This window comes from Thermobia domestica, chromosome 6 (genome assembly GCF_964235325.1).
Source record: "Thermobia domestica chromosome 6, izTheDome1.hap1.1, whole genome shotgun sequence".
NCBI classification, from domain to species: domain Eukaryota; kingdom Metazoa; phylum Arthropoda; class Insecta; order Zygentoma; family Lepismatidae; genus Thermobia; species Thermobia domestica.
Window position 1 is genome coordinate 287597469 of NC_137459.1, and position 22607 is coordinate 287620075.

Here is a 22607-nt window from a genome sequence, read left to right on the forward strand (position 1 = left end):
CGAAAGGTGATTTAACTTGAAACGAATGATGATGCTTTTGACTGAAATGTTCTTTTAAAATAAAATGTCCCATTGTTCAAAATAAGAAACTTTTCCATATGTCCAAATACACATATCTTCACACAACTACAATCTCTTTTATTATCGGTGCTACCAGATAGTGATCAGTATCACACTCAGGTCCTCTGAATGGCAAAACATAAATTATGTTAGCCTGTCTTTCCTCTACTAAAACATGATGAATTTGATTATGTGTTTTTTTTCTATTTGTTGTGGTCCAAGTATATTTATGAATATCAATGTGGGAAACGCGTCTAGAGAGGAAACGAGACAATTTATATAAAATAAAATTTCTCCTACTTATTCAGAAAATGATAAATCTAAGAAATCAATTAAGTTAGAGGTGGGAAATTCAGTATATAAAGTTTTAACTAAAATAAAGGAAATACGTGTTTTAGCTTTTTTCCATTCCAAAGAGAAAAGTGGACAATTTATAAAATTCTAAATGTCCTACTGTTTATCCAGAGAATTCTCATTACAAGGATTTCTTGAAACTTAATGTGTGAAGATCAGAATATAGATTTTAATTTTAAATAAGGAAATACTTGAACCAGCGTTAGGGGGAGCGATGGCTCAGTGGTGGAGCGTTCACCTCTGGTGCATGGAGTCCATGGTTCGATCCCAGCTCGCGCCAAGTGAGCATTATGGTGAACAAACACTGTGTGGGTGGTTTTTCTGGTGGTACTTTCGTTTCCTCTCACTTTCATCACTCCACCATTTCATTCGTTTCTCATCATCAGCGTCTTCTTTAGGCTAACCGGCAAAACCGTTGGACGTAAAACTTAAATATTTCATTTCATTGAACCAGCGTTTTGGAAAATTCCGCCTTAAGGAAGAAATGAGTGAAATTTCTATAACACTAAAATTTTTAATTCTTTCTTTAAAATTCCTAATGTTAGAATTCGCTTTAGTTGGACTCGAATTATGCTCCTAAATATGAAAGAGAACGATTTACATCTATATTATTGTGCAAAGGAGTAAAAGTGTATTACTAATTAGCATCCCAGCCGTAACATCATAGCTTCCTTTTGTGAGAAAAGGAAGAAAAACTTACGAGTGCATATGATACGATGTGCAAAAATTCTCTCTTTTTTTTTCTTTTGCAAAGGCTATCTTATTCCACGAATCTCTGATGGTAGGTAGATAAAACTAGGAATGTAAAGACCTAATTTATATTATTATTTAAAAGAGTGGAAGTTACTGATTCACCATTGCACAGGTCATCCTACTATAGGAATTATGAATTAGATTTCTGGGCTTTCGACATCTATGGCCATGTTAGACTGTCACGTATGAGAGATGACGTTTTATGGCGAGTACACTATCTTAGGAAAGGGAAGGAAGAAAGGATTCGGGAAGGAAGAAAGTGTCCTTGATACCTATATGATAGGTACCATCCTGACATTTACCTGGTGTAAATGAGGAAAACCCAGGAAACCCTCACTCAAGAGGAGTGTCCTGAAAACGCTTTTAAAATTTTTCGAGCGGGTATCTCCACCGGGAATCGAACCCGGGACCGCTCGCATCAAAGAGGAGGGCGTTTGCAATTACGCTACGTGGGACCACATCCTAATATAGATAGAAACGTACAATTAAAAAAAAGTAAATACTGCGTTTGTCACATTAAGTAGGACATCAATGACTTTTTGAAACACGTTTGCTAACGTGGGCTGAAGATGAGCTTTAAATTCTCTGCCAGTATCTCACGAATCCCTGAAGCGTAAGGGCTAAAACTCGGCATACATACTCTTCATTAAAAATAAGAAAACAAGTGTTTAAGCGTTCTATAAAAACAGCGTACCTAAGAAAAGAAAGGGGAAAGCATTTATACATGTTAACTTTTAATTAGAAACAAGGTAGTCTGTGTTTCAATGTTCTCAAAAATTCCTTTCCTAAAATCGAAAGAGCTTATTGTTCTTATAATATTCAAATTTTCCGTTATGTATTCCGGAAGTGTCGAGTGTGAGGATTCGCATAAGTTGGAAGTATGTAATTCCGTACACGAACTCCTGATTCGTTCCGGGTCCCGGGTTCGATTCCCGGTGGAGATACATATGTCAGTGTTTTCAAAGTTCCGGCCCTAAATTGAAATGGGAAAATATCTATGATATTAAAATTTCTATCCAAATTTCCATTTCTTTCTTAACAAAGTGCTCCATGTAGGGATTCGGTTTGGTTGGAGGTGTGAAATTTGGTATACAATCTGAATAAATTAGGTAGTATAAGAACGATAATCCGTTTTCGTTAAGAACGATAAAATGACCCAAATGTGTTTCAGCGTTTTGGAGAATTTTGCTTCTGAAAAGAGAGAGAGTGTGATGACTATAATATTCAAATTTTCGTTGTTTTTTTTTTCTACTACACCTTATTTTTCTCATGGTAAAATCTGAATACTTTTTGTAATTTTCAAATTTCCGTGTTCTTTATTCAGAGAAAGCTCACTATGATAATTTGTTTAAGTTAGAGATGTACAGTAAAATTCAGTATTTAAACTTTTAGTTAGAAATAAGATAATATTTGTTGCAGTGTATTTAAAATCCCCTTCCTGAAAAGGGGTAAAAGAGTTAATTTCTTTAATATTAAAATTTCCAATTCTTTATACAAGAAATGATGCTTATGCTGAAGGTGTGATGTTTGGTATATATATATATATATATACCTTAAAAAAGCAAAAGTGTGTTAAAGCATTTTCGAAATTTCTTCTTCCAGAGAAAGAAAAGTGAAATGCAATTTTTTTTTTTTTTTTTTTTAGTTTAACGTCCCAGAATTATATCCTTTAGGCTGAGAGAGACGATGATTAAGGCAAGCAAATTATGATGGAAGAACTGGTGCAATTAGGATGTGGGAGAAAATGGGAGTACCTTGAGAAAATCCATGAAGACGATATTGTGTAACAAAAAAAAAAAAAAAAAAAAAAAAAACATACTACTTGGTTGGGTCCAAAGAAGGTAAGTGGACAATTTCTCTAATATTCAAATTTCCGGTTTATATTAAATTAAACCTTATTTTTTTTTATACTAAGAACGGTACTTCAACTAGAACTGTATATGATTCTTGTTACTTTCAAGAAAGGAAGAGTTAGCTTTCTTCGATGTTCTGGAGTGAAATATGATTCTGCTCACACCTTGTTGAAGTGGCTTTTTATTCAGCAATTCATCGTCTTTTGAGGGTCTGTTTACTTCCTTGTCTTTCAGAAATGAATAGTCAGCAAACTAGAGTTCCATGTTTCCTCTCACAAAGCAAGCAAACCAGCTTCTATCGACCGCTTGGATAGAGTCCTTGACTTCCGCTAACATGTTCATTTGCAGCTTTGGAAGTTTGGGTGGTCGTTCGTATGATGACTGTTCATTTTAGTTGGTCTTTCTCTGTTTTAATGGGAAAGTGGACAACAACTGCAAGTTGTATTTCCTGGTTGGCCGAGAGGAGAAGCGTATGAGAAAACAACTCCATTGCTTTATGTAATAGGAATTCACTTCTAATGAGTAAAGACAAATGACTATTCTGTGACACGCTCATTAACTCTTTGTATAATTTTATACAAATCCAGAAATGAAATGAAGATTTAACTCTCCGATATAATTATATGATCGGCTTACACAGTTGATTATATTTATTGTTTTCTACAGACGTTTAACGTGTACTAGATGAGAATTATGGTGAGACTAAATAGCGCTTGTTTTAATGCATGCAGCTTATCGTTTTCAGAACATTCTTCGATGAATACAGATTTCCTCCTTTTTTTCATTAAGGTAAAATAATGTGATAGAAGGACAAATATTACCAAAATAAACCACAGTATAAATTGGGTTAACATTCTAGGGTGCCACAGTTATATACACAATCCAATGGGACGCCGGGGCAATATTTTCATATTTTCTTTATTTAAACTATTCGTTGTCACTTCGAAAAATAGTCTTTGATGTCTATAGGCTGAAAATAGATTGATTATAATTAAAATGTAATTTTTGAGTGCTGTAGAACATGCAAACGCAAAGGTGTACTACCTCGGCCTCGTACTACCTGAATTTGAAATTAAACGTTGTATATCTTTGTATACAACTTTTGTTGTTTATCCGTTTTTGAGCTATGTAAAAACTTACGAATGTGTGGTGATTATAGGGGTACTACTGTGAAATATTAGACCGTGCACCATACTGAACCTTCGTCTACCTGAGTTGGAAATAACAATTTGCCTATCTTTATCTGTTTATAACTTGTTTGGGATTTTTTTATTCACTGTAAGGGACGCTACAACATTAAAAGAATTCTTGCATCTATCTGTCTGAAATTGAAATAAGAATTGAAACGAACGTTCTTTAAAATAGAATATGTGTCATTTCCATATGATGAAATATATCCTCTATTAAAATTATCCACTCCACTTCCTTATCTCTAACTGTTCTTGAGTTTACAAGACTAGTATGCCCTACTGTAAAAAAATAAATACAATGGAAAGTAACACCGTATACGTCTCACATATCAAGGTCTCTGGAAAAACTAATTTGTCAATCTTTAACAGTTCAGATTATTTATATTTATTTTATTTTTGAGTTTTACACACATCTGCCATTTACAGTAAATGAAATTATGAGAATACAACAATAACGTTGTACTTTGTATATTTAGTTCGTAATCCGGGCAGCAATACTCTGATTATAGTGGCGTATAGTCAGGTCGCTGCTATAGTCGGGTGTAGTGATGTGAACGGTTTTCAAGGTAATGTTTCATAATAATTAAGAGAATCACCATGACAGTTAGCTGTATGATTTTGAACTGCGATTAAAATAAGTAATTTCTAATTAAATATAGTGTTTTAGAAGTTGAGATTGGTGTATGTTTCAGTGTATCTATTGCTAATATACGTAATAATTAAAATACATTAACCAATATTAACCAAGTGATTTACAAGATGGCGGACGTTAAGTAGTTGCGTACGTGAAGCTCCTAGTTCCTATCAGTTTATGAAGCGCTCTTAATAAAAACTGACTGATTTTTTTTTAACAAATAATAATCCTAAAGTAGTGAAGTGCTGTGTTCATTTTTTTCTTGTTATTAATACCTATTATTACGTACAAAATGCCACCTAAAGGTTTAACAACTCCACGCGATACAAAGAAGAATTTATGAAACAAATTTGTAGTGAAGTGAAGGCAGCAGTACAAACACCTGAAGTTACAAATGTGATTGTAGAAGCTATTATTGAGACAGTAACGAAAGTTGTGGTGCAGAAACTAAAAGAAAATATGTTTTCAATACAGAAGTAGTAGAAAAAATAAGGCTTCACGGTCAGAGCTGAAATCCAAGTTATCTGGAAGAAAGTGTAGTTGAACTTGAACAATACCAAAGGAGAAATAGTATAAGAATTTTCGGAGTGCCTGTAAAAGAACTAGAAAATACAGATAACATTTCCTTGTCGGTCTTCGAGACTAAAATAGGAATTAAACTTGAGTCACTTGATATATGCAGATCTCATAGAATTGATCCTAAAGTTCGTGGCAAAACAAGGCCTATTATTGTTAAGTTTACGAACTACAGAAGCAGAGCTTTGGTCTTCAGAAACAAAAGGAAACCATCCAGCGGAATCACCATAAGAGAAGACCTGTGCCAGTCAAGATTACAGCTTCTTAAGATGGCGACAACGAAATTCGGCATAAAGGGCGTATATTCACAGGATGGGAAAATAGTCATCATAAAAGACAAGGTAAAGCATTTCATAACCACAGCTAGGGAACTTCAGTCTGAGTAATTACACAGAAGCACAAAACTGGGAAGTGCTTATATGTTTCTTTCTATTATCATTATATTTTTATTTCACTAGTCATTTTTTAACCAATGTTTAGTGTCATCCTTTTCGTAAAGTGCAAGGCAGAAGTACTACCTCTGTGTGTAAAAACTGACTCCCCCTTTGTACATTATCTCGTTTCGACTGCTTTTATTACCAGCAACTTTCTATGCAAAATAACTCACTCTTTAAGATTCATTATGTGTCGACAATCATGCTTAAAACATTAATACGATGATTGCTCGAAAATGGACAATAAACTGGAGCATGTTTCATATATAGTGAATAGCTTATACGTTGTGTGCTTATATTCTTTATTTAGTGAGTTTGTTGCATTGTATCTAAAATGCTATAGTGTTGTTGCTTGTGGCTTCCATGATCTGTGCCCCTTTTCTCAATCTAAGCCACCGATGGAAGGCCTTGTTCATATGCAGCCTGACTGCAACTGTACTGTAGATACTCACAAAACACCTCATTACTGCTTTTTACGTTCTTACTATGTAATATCGTTTAAAAGATTTTATTGTGTCTTAAGCTTACTAAGCATGAAATCTCGGGAAATTGTAAGAATTTCAAAATATCTTACAAACTTACGTCTCATATCTGAGGTAAGTGCCAGGAGGATAATCACTGGGTTAGATATTATAATATACATAATACGTACCGTATGCTATAAATGTAACTATGAGTACTACTATGGGTAACTCTACTGAGAATCCTCATATTATTGTCCTCTCTGCTATTAACAGGAACCGTGCTGTGGTGTGCACAATACCTGCGGATGCCAAAAGAAAATTTACTGTTATACAATGCATGCTAATGTTCGCTCACTTCTTTCGAAAAGTAAGATCTCTTACCGTTACGAATGAATGTGCTGTATTTATTGTAGGTGAATCATGGTTAGATAAATCTGTTAATACTGAACAAATTGATGTACAAGGGTTTTCCTTTTTACGACAAGACACGGGCAGGGGTGGGAGGATAGTAGTATATTATCTTAAAAACCTAGATCTTAAGACTTTTGCATCCAGCTCTGGCGATGGATTAGAGAGACCAAACATATAGTTTCTTAACTTTACTGTAAAATAAACTGTTATTCAATAGGTTTTGCTGCATTATACAGATCACCCAATACATCGTATATTTCACTATCAATCATTGAATATATTGTCATCGAGCTCTATCCATAGGTCGATTCTCTGTATTTAATTGTCGACCTGAACTGTGACCAAACTTGCATAAACAAACCTGAAACAATTTATTTAAACTCAATATTAAATAGATTAAATGTTATTCAAATAACTAAAGAGCCTACTAGGATGACTGAAACAAGTGAATCTTTGTTAGATGTTATTGTTAGATAACAGAGAGAGACTGGCGTTGCATGGTGTTAGTCCCCCTATTGGAAATTCTGATCACTGTCTTACATACATGGTTCTTGATATTAATAAACCACCTAGCCCGAAACCTGATATTCTTAGCTGTTGAGATTATGGTAGTTTTGATGAAAATCTTTTCTTTAGCGATGCTCAATACATACACTTTGAAAATATTGAGTCATTTGAAACAATAGGCGGTAAGGTTTCCTTTCTACAGGACGCATTAACACATATATTCGATGTGCACGCTCCTATTAAAAAGATCAAGCTTTCTAAAACTAAATTCCCATATCTCTCAAGTAGTACCAAGCTATTAATGAAAATGCGTGATCGAGCACATCTCAAGTTCAAGCGTACCAAAACCCAACAAAACTTGGAAGAGTTTACAAGGCTTAGGAACTTTCCAACATCAGTGGTTCGACAAGAGAAAATTCCTTACTTCTCTTATCGTATTAAAAACTGCACTGCAGTTAAAGACAAATGGAAAGTAATACAAGAGCCGGGTCTTTGTAACAGGAACAATGATGTAACACCATCGAGTGAAATCAATGATCCAGATATTATTAATGATCATTTCTTCAGTCTTCCTTGTTTGCCTTCTATTAATACTGAGAGAGAGTCGACAATCAAACTAAGAAATTTCTGTCTAAAAACATCCATAGTTGCATACAACATTTTTATTCAACCCAGTAAATGAATCCGATGTGAGAAAGGCGGTACACAGCATAAAATCTAACTCAGCTGACCTTGATGAAATAAGCACTAAAATGATCAAATTATCGTCGCCATTCATACTATCAGCTCTAACAAAAATAATTAATTATTCACTAGTTAACGGCTGCTTTCCTACTGCCTGGGAAACAGTAAAAGTGGTGCCGCTACCAAAGAAACCTCGCGTAACTTCCTTAAACGAGTTACGTCCAATTAGTATCTTACCAGTAATATTAAAGGTTGTAGAGAAATTAGTAAACCAGCAATTATACGACTATGTAAATCATAATAATATTATCTCTATTATTCAATCCGGTTTTCGTAAGCATGATAGTACTGTCAGTGCGATGCTCGACTTAACAGATGGTATATTAAATGCAGTTGATAACTCTCGAGTTGAAATCATAGAGGCCTTCGATCTAGTTAATCATAACACGTTGTTGGCTAAACTAAGGTATTATAAATTCTCTGATACCGTAATAAACTGGATGCTACTTACTAAGAAAGAAGCAACAAGTATATCTTAGGACAGCTCAACATCCCTTATCTTCGTCACTCGTTATAAATAAAGGAGCACCTCAAGGATCAATCTTGGGTCCCCATGTATTTTCTATTTACATTGCTGACCTCATAGATTCCATTAAATATTCTACTGTGCATTGCTACGCGGATGACACACAACTTTCCATCATGTCATCACCACAAAATATTGAGCAAACTGTAGAACTTGTTAATAGAGATTTGGCCTCTATATTTGAATAGTGTACCGATAACGGTCTTGTCATCAACCCCAGTAAGTGTATATTTCCGATTATAGGAACCTCACAACAGTTGAGTAAAATCAAGGCAGCGAATCTAAAAATAAAAATTATGAACACTTATATTTCTTACTCTACCCATGCGAAAAGCTTAGGACTCATATTGGATAAGGAACAAAATTATAATAATCATATATCTACTTAGTGTAATAAAGCTATTACTTTATTATGTTGACTTTACAAAGCCAAAGACTTTCTATCTCATATGAACTTACCAGGTATATCTCATACAAGTTCTTGTTTTACCGTTATTAGATTACTGTAACGCTGTATATGGACCATCTCTCTCCGTTTACAATTCTAAAACTATACAGAAAATACAGAACTCGTGCATTAGGTTTGCCTTTAGCTTAAAGAAATCGGAACATATCCTACCAGTGCTAAATAGAAACGATATTTTAACAATGTCGAGAAGAAGATACCTGTGCTATAGTTGTCTGATATATAAAATCCTTAAAACTCAATTCTCACAATATTTATATTGTAAATTTACAAAGCGGTCACAAATTCACTCTCACGTTACGCGTAACAGTGAGAGATTCTATGTACAAAGACTTAAACTGAAGATAGTGCCAGAGTCACTTTCTAGAGCATTTCCGAGAGTATGGAATGTAATACCGAAAGCTCTCACGGAAATAGTCATTTAATTGACTTCGAAGTTCATTAAAATCACATTTGATGAAATCCCAGTGACTCTCCTCTGGCACTTACGACATGTACAGATTTATGTAACAACTTAGCTAAATTCAACAATATCGATACCTTTTATTGCATATGTGACTTGTTTATTTTCTGATTTATTCTTTTACTCGTACTTGTATTTTTTTAATTTTTTTCCGTTCCTCTTGATGTGCAGTGTTTGATATTGTATATTTTTGACAAGGGTTAGGTGGTACAGCAGCCATGGCTGAACCTCGCTCGCTTCAATAAAGACATTTTCATTTCATTTCGTTTCATTTCATATAGGAATTGTGGCAATATAGCTATATACTGTTATATATAATAATAATTATATCCACTCCAGGAGAATTTGTTTAATCTGAAGAATAGTAAGATTATTCAAAATAGTGTTAATGTTATTATGTAACCAAAGATTGATTAATACCAATCAAAGGATGGAGGAAATTGGAAGAATTGCACCAATTTCAGAATCACTTAATTCTGAATTCCAACATTTTATGCAGCAGATGGAAGAACTGATTGAGAACAAATCGGAATATCAAACTGGTCAATTATCAAGTCAATTGTCCAGTCAAATTGAACAAATCTAATGTAGCCTAAATAAAATAAAGAATTTGTTTTGTGTTTGTCAATCTATCTGCCTGTGTGCGGCCTGGGGACCAGACGAGTGGACCGAGAGTTACCTAATTTTGGTCACAGGTACCTTGGTCCAGATAAAGGCGAAGAGCTTTTTTTTTAAATTTCGAACCAGGGGGTCTCAGGGGGCGTTTAGTAGAAAATGACCGATATTAGTGTCAAATCCATAGTTTTCGCTGTCGCTGAAATGAATGGTGATACTCCCACACGCGTTGACTTCCAAATACAGCCCCCATGTAAAGAATAGGTATATTCAGCTAGTAACAAATAAATTAGAATCTCATAATAGTAAATTTGATCAAATAGCAAGTAAATTGAAACAGTTAGAGCAAACCCAAACAGCTACGTTCGAATCTCACAACCATAAATTTGATCAAATGACCAATAAACTGGAAGAATAGAACAAAGTCATTATTCTCAACTCGAACAATTAGAACGAAATCATAGTGCTAGATTTGAAGAATTAAAATAAAATCACAGTGCCAAATTTGAACAACAATAACAACATCTAAGAAATAAGTTTAATGAAATACAAGAGCGGATTGATAATAACACTGTTCGGATTGAGAATAATTCTGTTCAAATTAGCAATCTGCAGCGTGAATTTTTAGATTTCAAGATTAGTCACCAGATCTATACGGAAACAACTGGAATCTTCATATTAGAGAAGCTGTCCCGGAAGTATCCATAATTGCTAATACACCAGTAGATCAACAAATTGCTAACAGAAGTCCGCAAAATGTAATAACAAGGATAATGACCAGCACAGAACCAAAAACTGAGATAGAAAAGGACAGAACGCATGGGCAATCTAGGAAATATGAGTTTACTAAACGTAACCTAATTAGATCTAAGCAGGCAAAGTTACCGACAAAATTTAGTGAAATTAGAGCATTAACAAAGTTCAGTGGTAGAGTATATGATATTTACGCTAGTACTTTTGTTGAAAAATTTGAGGAAGAGTGTGATTTAATTGGAATAAGTAAATCTAACTTTTTAAAGATCTTGCTTCATGCGTTACTTCCATCATTCTGTACGTGGTACATAGCAATTAGGTCTAGATTATGTATTGTCTGTCTCATAAGTAAATGCATGTTTTCCGCGGGATAGCATTTTTTGCCTCTTACTATGAGAATGAAATCGGTGCACATTCCTTGCTACCACCTTGCGATTTAATTAAAGGTTTTAAAAGCTCAATTCCTAACCAAATCGATAACTGCATGATCTCTCTCTTTGCAGTTCATACAAGACACTATAGAAATATCGTAAAACTTAACAAAAAGAAAACAAAACGTTCTTTCACAGCGTGAAGCTTACGGTTGTCGCCATATATTTATAGAGTAGAGGTCTTGTGTATCTTGTTTCGTAGCTCATTTGATTCGCGCAGAATTTCTATGTCCGCGACCCGCGTTCGTATCTTCGTTATTCATTTTTTTGTCATTAATCAGGTAGAACTCCAGTAAAAAGAAACATATGGTTATAGTTTAAGGTGCGATTTGATATCCTGCAAGTATGTGTGTATGTATTTATTGTCAAGCGAACAAGATGAAGTAGAACTTACAAGCGTAAAACTGTTCTAGATTTGACTATTAATAAAAACTATGAATAAGCTCAAAATAATACAGTTCAAAAATAAATTGAATGCTCTTCATTTGTGGTCCATAATTAGCTATGACCAAGAAGATGAATTTCAGTTGTTTTCTGTGCGGTCAGCAAATTGGCTTCCTTCATCTTTATTTCTGGAACTAAACATAACTAATTTTATTTTTCGTTTAGATATAAAATACTAACCTTTAGTTCTTAACGAAACAGAGAGCATAGAGCGAAATTTCACTATGGTATTGCATTTCGTTACATAAAGAAATGAAAAATGATACATTTATACTTGAAAATGTCGAAGATAATATGACAAATATTATGAACAATTCTATAATAGAATTAAGCGATGGTTTGTAATAAAATAAACTGCAATGAAATGCAGGGTGTTTGAAGTTAGCAAAAAATATTTGTCCTTATATTCTGAAATACAAGTTTCTTGAGTAGATAGGGGAACTTCACCTTGAAATATACACCATGAGTTTGACTCTCGATACAATCTAAAATATGTTAAGAACTTTAAACCTTGAAGAACACAACACAAGTTTGACGTCCCATCGTTATAATATTGTCGTTACAAACTGAATAAACTAGCGATAAATACCGGGAACAGCTCACTAAATCAGCTCCTGTTTCTTTATATATACACTGAGAAAAATCCATTATCCGGACAGCGGTATATTGTACAAATACAAGGATTCGTTATGTTTACTAAGGAAATCTGTACGGAGCGTACTTTATCCATATACTACAGAGGTACTGCCTTTTACCCGCTTAGATGTTACATCATGTCGCTGCAGGATGTCTGACATCTAACAATTTTCCGTATTTTACATACGTATACGTATGTTAAATACTTCAGCTATACGTTATATACGTCCATCTGTGTGTAAGATCCAGACCGCCTATAGACACTCTTTCTTTCGCCATGGCTGACGTCATTGAACTACCGTCTTTTGCTTGCGAAACGAGGTTGTTTACAAACGGAACAGAAGAGAGGAAGGAAACAAAAGCCTGGGTAAGTACAATAGTTAACTATTACTTTAGTTAAATATTCCATTAATTATATATTCTTTTAGTGTAACTTGCTTTAATATAGTACTAAGTAAGTAATGTAGTTTATGACTACAATTCTTACTATTGTAACTCGTAAATGATTGAGGAGAATGGAATGGGTGAATCTGAATTTTGAAAAAACTTTGAATATTAATGTTTTGAAACGTATTATGTTTCAAGGTAGCAAAATGAATGTTATGTGTTTATTCATTCCATTTTATATGTGACGATTTATTACTTGGTGCAGATTTACTACAGGACTGCTTAACATAATTGCTAATAAACCGTTTTCAGCGCGGAAATTTCCTTGTGTAGTGAAGATTTAGGATTTAGATTTCTGGGCTTTCGGCATCAATGGCCTTGTTACCCCATATGAGGGATGACTTTCCTCGGCGAGTACACTATCCGGGGAAAGGAAGGGAAGAAAGGATTGGGGAAGGAAGAAAACGGCCTGGGACCTATATGTTAGGTACCACTCCGGCATTTGCCTGCTGTGAATGAGGAAAACCCAAGGAAACCTCATTCAGGATGGCTGGACTTAAAATCTTTTGATACTTTTTCGACCGAGTTCTCCCCCGGGATCGAACCCGGAACCGTTCGCACCGAAGGCGAGAGCGCTAGCGACTACCCTACGCGGGGCCACTTCTGTAGTCTAGAAAACTCATTTTTACTAGGATATTTGCATTTTTTTTTTTTTTTTTTTTTTGCTTTTAGTTTAACGCCCCATGATTGTACATCAATGTAAGAGAGAAGGTGACAATGAGATACATGATAATGGTGGAATCAAGAAAATGTAAGGAAACTGGAAAGTCTTAAGAATAACCACACCTACAGTGTTCACCAAAAGGCTATTTGTCGGGAGCAGGAATCGAACCAGGGACCTAACGCGTCAGAGGTAAGCGCTCTACTACAAAGCTTTCTTTTGTTTAAAGAACTTGTTTACATTGAAATATATATATTTTACGAAGATACTGACATATTTTACAGCCTCACTGAAATTTAAAAAAAAAAGTAGTCAGGGAGAGTTTACTTGTCAGATTTTTATTTTTTAATTTAATTTATTTTTATTTTTATTTATTTTTGCTTTGTTATGTTCCCTAGTTAATTAATGTTTGGGTTACTGAAAATTAAAACCTTTTTAGTATTATTGTTATGTCATCACTTTGGAACCAAAAAAGTTAGATTTTTTTTCTTGTGTTTTCATATAGGAAGTTGGTAAGTTTGTGCCTTAGCATTGGTTTGGTTTCTAGAACGTAATTGAAGGTCATGTTGAGTTGAGTCTTGGCGGGTTTAGAGTTCGTGAAGTGTCAGGCACTGCTTGTGCCCCTGTCTTCTGTCTGTGATGTTTCCTGGCTTTGGGCTGTGAGGTATTTATGTTGAGGAGTACCAACGCAGGCCGCGTGATATACAGGTAGCTACAACACAGCTTCAACACAGCGACGAGTGCCAGGTGTTCATCTTTCGTTACGGCGTGACTAATGCAGTATAGTACTAGGTTCAAATTCTATGGGTGGTAAAAATGGTCGTGGTGTGGTAAGAAATACAACGTAATTGTTATTAGTTTATTAGTGTTTCTTCATAGTATAGTTTCACTATTTCTAGAAGGAATTAAGTATTAACGAAGTAATAAATAAGCAAAAGCACACTTTGATTGGCGTTAACTATTTCTCATACTCCATTGAGAATGTTTTGATCCTCAGTTGCGCAAACATCCAGTGTGCTTTTTTTTGTTTGCTTACACTGCCTTATAGATGAACTCCCTCGTGGCTAAGTGGTTAGTGAACACGCCTTTGGCGTGGGACACCCGGGTTCGATTCCCGGCCGGGGGCCGCGGTGGCTCAGTGATAGAAGGTTCACCTCTGGTGCTTGGGGTCCCGGGTTCGATCCCAGCCCCGCCAAGTGAACCTTGTGGTGGACAAACACCGTGTGCGTGGGTTTTCTCGGGGTTCTCCCGTTTCCTCCCACTTTCTTCATTCCACTATTTAATTCATTACTCATCACCGTCTCCATTAGCCTAACCGGCATAACCGTAGGACATAAAACTCAAAGATTTCATTTCATTTTTTCGATTCCCGGCCGGAGCTTATGTGGTTCGGATTCCACGTTAATCTGTAGGTCCACGTCTCATACAGCCTTGCTGCTGAAAGGAACGTTAAAATCAAATCAGCACTGTTTTACAGATGCAATTGTTCGATTCCGAGTTCGAATGAAGCTTTTTACGGGCAGGGGGCGACTTTTATATATACAATCCAAGGATTTTAGTTATTAGTCAGTGATGCAATATATAGACCTATATATATTACAAAATTGAAAGTGACTATGTTTGTGACTCTTAATCTCTTAAGAGCTGCGGTGGCTCAGTGGTAGAGCGTTCACCTCCGGTACTTGGGGTCCCGGGTTCGATCCCAGCCCCCGTCAAATGAACTTTGTGATGGACAAACACCTTGTGCGTGGGTTTCCTCGGGGTTCTCCCGTTTCCTTCCACTTTCTTCATTCCACCTTTCATTCATTGCTTAACATCAGCGTCTCCTTTAGCCTAACCGGCATAACTGTGGGACGTAAAACTCAAAGGTTTCATTTCATTTTTTCTTAATCTCTTTGGAATCTTGTACTTAGGTTCACAGCGGAAGCGACGAAATAACTCGACTCATCCATTGTAGCTCTCTTCGCAACCAGTTTCCAAAATGTTGGCAATAAGTTTGCGAAACGGGATATGACGACTCCAATTTTGGGTGAAAAGTCGCTATAAAAAATAATAGAGAAATTCATTGTCTATAAGCATTGTTTTAAAGTTGTAGATGTAAACTAAACAATATGTTCTACTCACTGGCGCAAATCCGTGGGGGGGGGGGGATGACGGATACATGTCCCCTCCAATCTTGGAACTGAGGGGGACTTCTCCCCAATAATCCGATTTGAAATGTGTTTTTTGGGAGAAATTTGATTATTTTTGTCCGATTGCTACAAAGGAACGTGAGATAAAATAGATGTCCCCCAGAATAAGCCTCAAATCTGCAGCCTCCCAACGCTGAAGACAACTCTGATCCTCCACAACATTGTTTTTCAACTTCATAAGTATTTTGGACATCGTCAAAAAAAGTATGGTAACGGTCTTACCCCCCCCTTAATGTTGAAGACAGATTTGCGCCGCTGGTTCTACTCACATCTTTGTAAATAGGGCGCAACCAATCCTTTAATTCAGGGATCATTTCAGGTTGTTTCGGGTACTTTTGTTCATATTGTGGTCAAAATAGTTCCGAAATAATTAACACTACAGTACTTACGTTAAGCAATTTTTTTGTAAAAGAAAAAGTGCAGAATAATTAAAAGACCCCAAAGGACAAATATAACAAACATCTTCTTCGCCTTTATTCACGCAATCTATAGCTAATCTTGTTGCTATCGGTAATGATGTATTACGTGTGTTTCTCAACGGAAACTCTGCGAACTAAAGGACATCAAGTTTGTAGTTGTTCTTCGTTAGAGGGCAAGGGTAACATAACAATGCAGGATTGTGGGGCAGTGAGTATGCTGTATTTCCAAACTCTTCATCAGTTGCGCTGATTAAAACAAACAAACAGAAAAAAAGAACGTAAAAACTGTTTTGAACTAATAATGCTTCTCTACAGATGAACATTTTGTTTGGAGCAAAAAGTCGCTAAATGTGTAAGTAGGTAAATCGTCATTTATAAATCACCCAAAAAAGTCTCCAATCGGAAAAAAATATTTTTTGTCGCTATCGTAGGGCGACCATACGTCCCGTTTTGACCGGGACAGTCCCGTTTTAGTGGCGTGTCCCGGCCGTCCCGTCAGTAGATGGAAAAAGTAGTATTCGTCCCGTTCTATGTAAATGAAAGAAGTAAATAACAAACCCAGTATCTTTACTCCTTTTAAAAGTATTAATAATTAATAATAACAAAGAGGCAAAAATTGAACTGAAATTCCCTATATTAAACATACTCTATAGTTCGCAGTACTGCTCGAAAGGCAGCAGAGGTTTTAGCAGTTGGTTGTGTGTTGAACAAATTTCAACGTGTCTTTCCTTTTTCATAAGTACCCGCTCTGTAACAAAGAGAGAGAGGAGGAAATCTGATATCAAGGCACTGATAAGAACAAAGGTAGATCTAAAAGTCTAAGGTTGCAAGAACCTGTCCCGTTTTTAACTGAAAATTTTATGGTCAACCTACGCTATCGTTGAGGTCGAATTCCCCTTATTTAGCGACTTTACCCAAAATTGGCAACATTGACCCCCACCGAACAACCAGGGTTGAATTCAGGGGGTAGCCCGGGGGGAATCTCCCCCCCGAAGAAAATTCATTCCCCCCCGGAGAAACTCCCAAAATTTCAGTCACAAAATGTAGAAATTACTTCACCCAATTATTTGCTTTTCTGTCCGTGTACGTGCAGACGAAATCCGATCTCTCAATATACATATAAATGACGCAGACCCATTCTATATAAATGTTAACATGTAACATCTAAGATAGAATACCAAATAGTGAATAAAACTTGTATTTCTTAACGCTATGACTGAGTTTGGCAGAACATGAAATTGTTAACTGTTGAAGAAAGGTTTGTATTTTAGTAGGTACTATACTCTCGCCCTATATTATATATTAGTAGGTAGCACTAGCACAGGTTGAGATACGAAAGGAAAGATAGGGAAGATCTTTCGATCATTACATATAATCTCTCATGTCAGCAGACTTCAGTTCTTGAGAATATACAGTTCCTACATTATTTGAAATAGGGCGCCTAAATCCCATTTCTCGCATCGGAAGTAACAGACGTAAATGTGTTTTACGATTGTTAAAGTAAACACATCTTTCTTTAATTAAAAATAATTCAGTTAAAGGGTGAGATTCAGTGGGCGTCATTTAGAGGGATCAGGGAGGAACAGTTATCCCTCCTTGATTAGAGACTTATATAGAACTTATCAATATGATAATAGTATATAAGTGAAAGATTGCTATTGAAGGTGGCCAAGATCCTGCTCAGTGCCGTTCCATGGGGGAGGGCAAGCGGGGCGACGGCCCCGGGCGCCGAAGTAAGGGGTGAAAAATTCGGGAGGGAAAAAGAAAAGAAAAGAAGGAAAGAAAAACAGAGGAATGAAATACATGTGGACATATATAAAATGAAAGGAAAAAAGTAATGAAAAGTGCTCAAAATCAAGGAAAAGCAGGGTTTACTTTTTAAAATTTTCCCACCTTTGGCGGCTGGTCTGTCGACCTCACTCATATATACGGGGATGCCGTCGTATACTCTCGCGCCAAGCGCTGATTTTCCACGACACGGCACTAATCCTACTGAAGATTTCGTCAACTAAACTATTGATGTATATGCAGTGAAGAAACCAAGGCTAATATGTTTGATTTAGAATCAGAAGTGTGAGAAAGAGTGATAACTTTTTATTAAGATATTCCTAAGTATGTTTGTTTTAGGAGAAAAAATATTTCAGTTAATTTAAATCTTTTTAAAATTTTTTACATTAGTAACAAACAGTAATTACTGAATATAGGAAATAATAAAAATAGTTACTGTAAATAGCAGTTAAAGTTTAGTGTAAACTATTTTTGCCAGTCTTTATTTAATGTTTTAGATGAAATCAAACGATTGTTTTCTTAAAATTATAATCTCATTGAATATTTATCAGCAATTAGTCTCAATATTAGGTAAGATGTGTATGTGAATGGAATTGTTAAATATGCTGCTTTCTTGAAAAAAATACAGAAAAATAACCCTCCCCCGAGCAGTTGACATTCCCCCCCCCGGGTGTAAATGTCTGAATTCAACACTGCGAACAGCACCCCGTTATCTTTAGCCTAGCCAGCATAATAGTGGGACGTAAAACTTAAAGATTTCATTTCGAACAACACTCCCAGAAACCTATTGTTATACCATTCCCAAAACACCCTTTTGTACAGTTCTCCCTATTCGAAAAAAAAATGTAAATAGCAGTGTTCATACATAAATATGGAACTCAATTTCCCTGAATTTTCCAGGTTTTCCAGGTATTAATTTTTCAATTTCCAGGTCTAGTGGAAGAAACTAATAGTACGAGAACACATAAATTTTAAGAATACTATATTTATATATTTGAGAATGGCCACCCTTCTCCCCAATGAACGATTGCAATTAAATATTGAGTCACAAGAAAATAAATAATTAAAATAAATAAAATTTAAGTTGAAAAATATGAAGTTGAGAAACCTACTAAGGGAATTATATAATACTTTTGTTCCATACTTGAATACATTCAAAATATACAAAAATATTGGCTTGGGGAAGAAAAAAGGGCCCGCGAGATTTTAACTGATTCTTATAGTACTCGACAACAGAAATAAATTACTGAAAGAATATTCAAAATCGGCGCAGGTAAACATGCAGAAAATCGCATTTTCATGTACCGGTTCAAAATGGGGAAGAAAAGACGACCGCGAGATTTTAATTGATTCTTGTACACGACGAGAGAAATCGATTAGTGAAGGAATTTTCAAAATCGGCGCAGGCAAACATAGAGAAAATCTCATTTTCATGTTCCGGTTCAAAGTGGGGAAGAAAAAAGGGCCGCAAGATTTTAACTGATTCTTGTAATACTCGACGAGAGAAATCGACTAGTGAAGGAATTGTCAAAATCGGTGCAGGCAAGCATGAAGAAAATCGCATTTTCATGTATCAGTTCAAAATGGGGAAGAAAAAAGGGCCCGCGAGATTTTAACTGTTTCTTGTAGTACTCGACGAGAGAAATCGATTAGTGAAGGAATTTTCAAAATCGGCGCAGGCAAACATGGAGAAAATGGCATTTTCATGTACCGGTTCAAAATGGAGAAGGAAAAAGGTTCCGCGAGATTTTAACTGATTCTTGTAGTACTCGTCGAGAGAAATCGATTAGTGAAGGAATTTTCAAAATCGGCGCAGGCAAACATAGAGAAAATCGCATTTTCATGTACCAGTTCAAAATGGGGAATGAAAAAGAACCGCGAGATTTTAACTGATTCTTGTAGTACTCGACGAGAGAAATTGACTAGTGAAGAATTGTCAAAATCGGCGCAGGCAAACATGGAGAAAATGGCATTTTCATGTACCGGTTCAAAATGGAGAAGGAAAAAGGTTCCGCGAGATTTTAACTGATTCTTGTAGTACTCGTCGAGAGAAATCGATTAGTGAAGGAATTTTCAAAATCGGCGCAGGCAAACATAGAGAAAATCGCATTTTCATGTACCAGTTCAAAATGGGGAATGAAAAAGAACCGCGAGATTTTAACTGATTCTTGTAGTACTCGACGAGAGAAATTGACTAGTGAAGAATTGTCAAAATCGGCGCAGGCAAGCATGAAGAAAATGGTATTTTCATGTATCAGTTCAAAATGGGGAAGAAAAAAGGGCAAGCGAGATTTTAACTGTTTCTTGTAGTACTCGACGAGAGAAATCGATTAGTGAAGGAATTTTCAAAATCGGCGCAGGCAAACATGGAGAAAATGGCATTTTCATGTACCGGTTCAAAATGGGGAAGGAAAAAGGTTCCGCGAGATTTTAACTGATTCTTGTAGTACTCGTCGAGAGAAATCGATTAGTGAAGGAATTTTCAAAATCGGCGCAGGCAAACATAGAGAAAATCTCGTTTTTATGTTCCGGTTCAAAATGGGGAATGAAAAGAACCGCGAGATTTTAACTGATTCTTGTAGTACTCGACGAGAGAAATCGACTAGTGAAGAATTGTCAAAATCGGCGCAGGCAAGCATGAAGAAAATCGCATTTTCATGTATCAGTTCAAAATGGGGAAGAAAAAAGGGCCCGCGAGATTTTAACTGTTTCTTGTAGTACTCGACGAGAGAAATCGATTAGTGAAGGAATTTTCAAAATCGGCGCAGGCAAACATGGAGAAAATGGCATTTTCATGTACCGGTTCAAAATGGGGAAGGAAAAAGGTTCCGCGAGTTTGAACCGCTACGATGTATGTTCACGAATGTCCCCGTCTTCTCAAATTTAGTTAATTACTGTGACACTGAAACATGTGACACAGAGTCACATTGTGGATGACTGCAATCGGCAACCACTGCACATATACTCCTCCCGCCCCACAGTTTGATTATTTCGATCCATTCCTCACGTGCTAACGGCATGGTTCAACATCTGCAAGAAAGAGGTAAATGTAACGTTCAATTGGCAATAGCTTTTCATCAAATTAAGCTGCATGAAATCTGATTGCATATTTGACATACTGAGAAAATTCTAGTCCGTGGCCATATGTATCACATATCCCATCAATTCATAAAAATTTTGAACACAAAATTACGGTCGTCCGTGTGACGTACTCCCAAAAGGCCTAATGTGTATCACCCACCTCACATTCAATGAAACCACATCCGTGTAGAATTTAGAAAGGAACTTCTTATGATGTATACAGGATGTCTCAAACGTTCCCTGACATAGGATAACTCTGTTATTATCAGAGTTACAACAAAATGTAAGAGGAAAAACATCTCGAAATATGACGTTTTCAATCTAAAGTGAACACTTTTTAAAAAAATCGGACGAGATGTTTGTGCTGTATACTCTTTATGCACCCAATTTTAAATGAAAATGCAACGTTGTCATTTACCTGGACCCACAACATAAGTGAATGAAGTTACTGTTTGAAACGGGGGCTAGCCATCGACATGTTAGGTCCAGGTAAATGGCAATGTTGCATTTTCATTTCACATTGGACGCATAGCGAGTGTACAGCGCAAACGGGTCATCCGATTTTAAAAATTCCTTCACTTTAGAATGAAAACATTATATTTGGAGACGCTTTCCAAAGTAGTATAATTTAGTTTGTTTAAATTTACAATTTAATACAAGTAGATTCGGATTTATATGTGTAGGATTTTGTATGCATCTAACTAATGAATTCTTTATTTTCATGCTTAACTTAGTGACTTGGCTTTGGACTGCAACTGATTATTGTAACCCATTATTGCTTGAGAAGAAACAAGATATCCGAATCTTCATTTGGAGAAATCAAACGTCTATTGGAAAGCTGGGGATTACAATCATTAATTTCTACATTTCAAGGTGCGTAAATTATATATTCTGTGTTTGTTGTTAAATTACTATTACTATTATTGGGTTTAGAATCAATCAAGCACTTCATGATATTTTATGGGGATCAAGATGGGTGCCGGATAGATAAGTATTTGAGCGTCAGGCTCTTATTTCTTTTCAATTTAATATTTAATCAATGATTATTTTCTCCCTCATTATTCCACCAAATCGTATTCCAAGATCATATATCCATTTTTGATCGATATATCCATATTTTTGATCTCTTTCATATTTCTATATTTTCGATTTTTGATATTGTTTATATTTCGATATTGCTGTATTTTTCGATATTTCGAACAAGTTTCGATAGTTTGTCAATATCGATTATCTATATCTAAATTCGGATATACCAAAGCCCTATCGAACCCCCTCCGAAACGAAGTTTTTGGCTATGGACCTGATTAGGGATGCGCACGAGACAAGACGAGACAGAATTTTTGTTACGAAATTCGAGACGAGATAGAGCTCTTCCAATAGAAACGGATCCAGTTTTCGAGACGAGACATAACTTTCGCGGCACCTTTTCGAGAGGAGACAATCTCAAATCTTTTCTCTTGCGCATCCCTACACTTGATCATGAGGTATCAAAAAAAAAAAAAAAAGTTAATGAGAAATACCGGTAACATGTAAATACAATATAGGTAGCTAAAACATTTTTGTTTTCATTCTTCAGTAATGCATTATTATTAATCTCAGGGGGGCGCGGTGGCTCAGTGGTAGAGTGTTAACCTCCGGTGTTTGGGGTCCCTGGTTCGATCCCAACTCGCGCCGTGTGGACTTTGTAGTGGACAAACACCGTGCT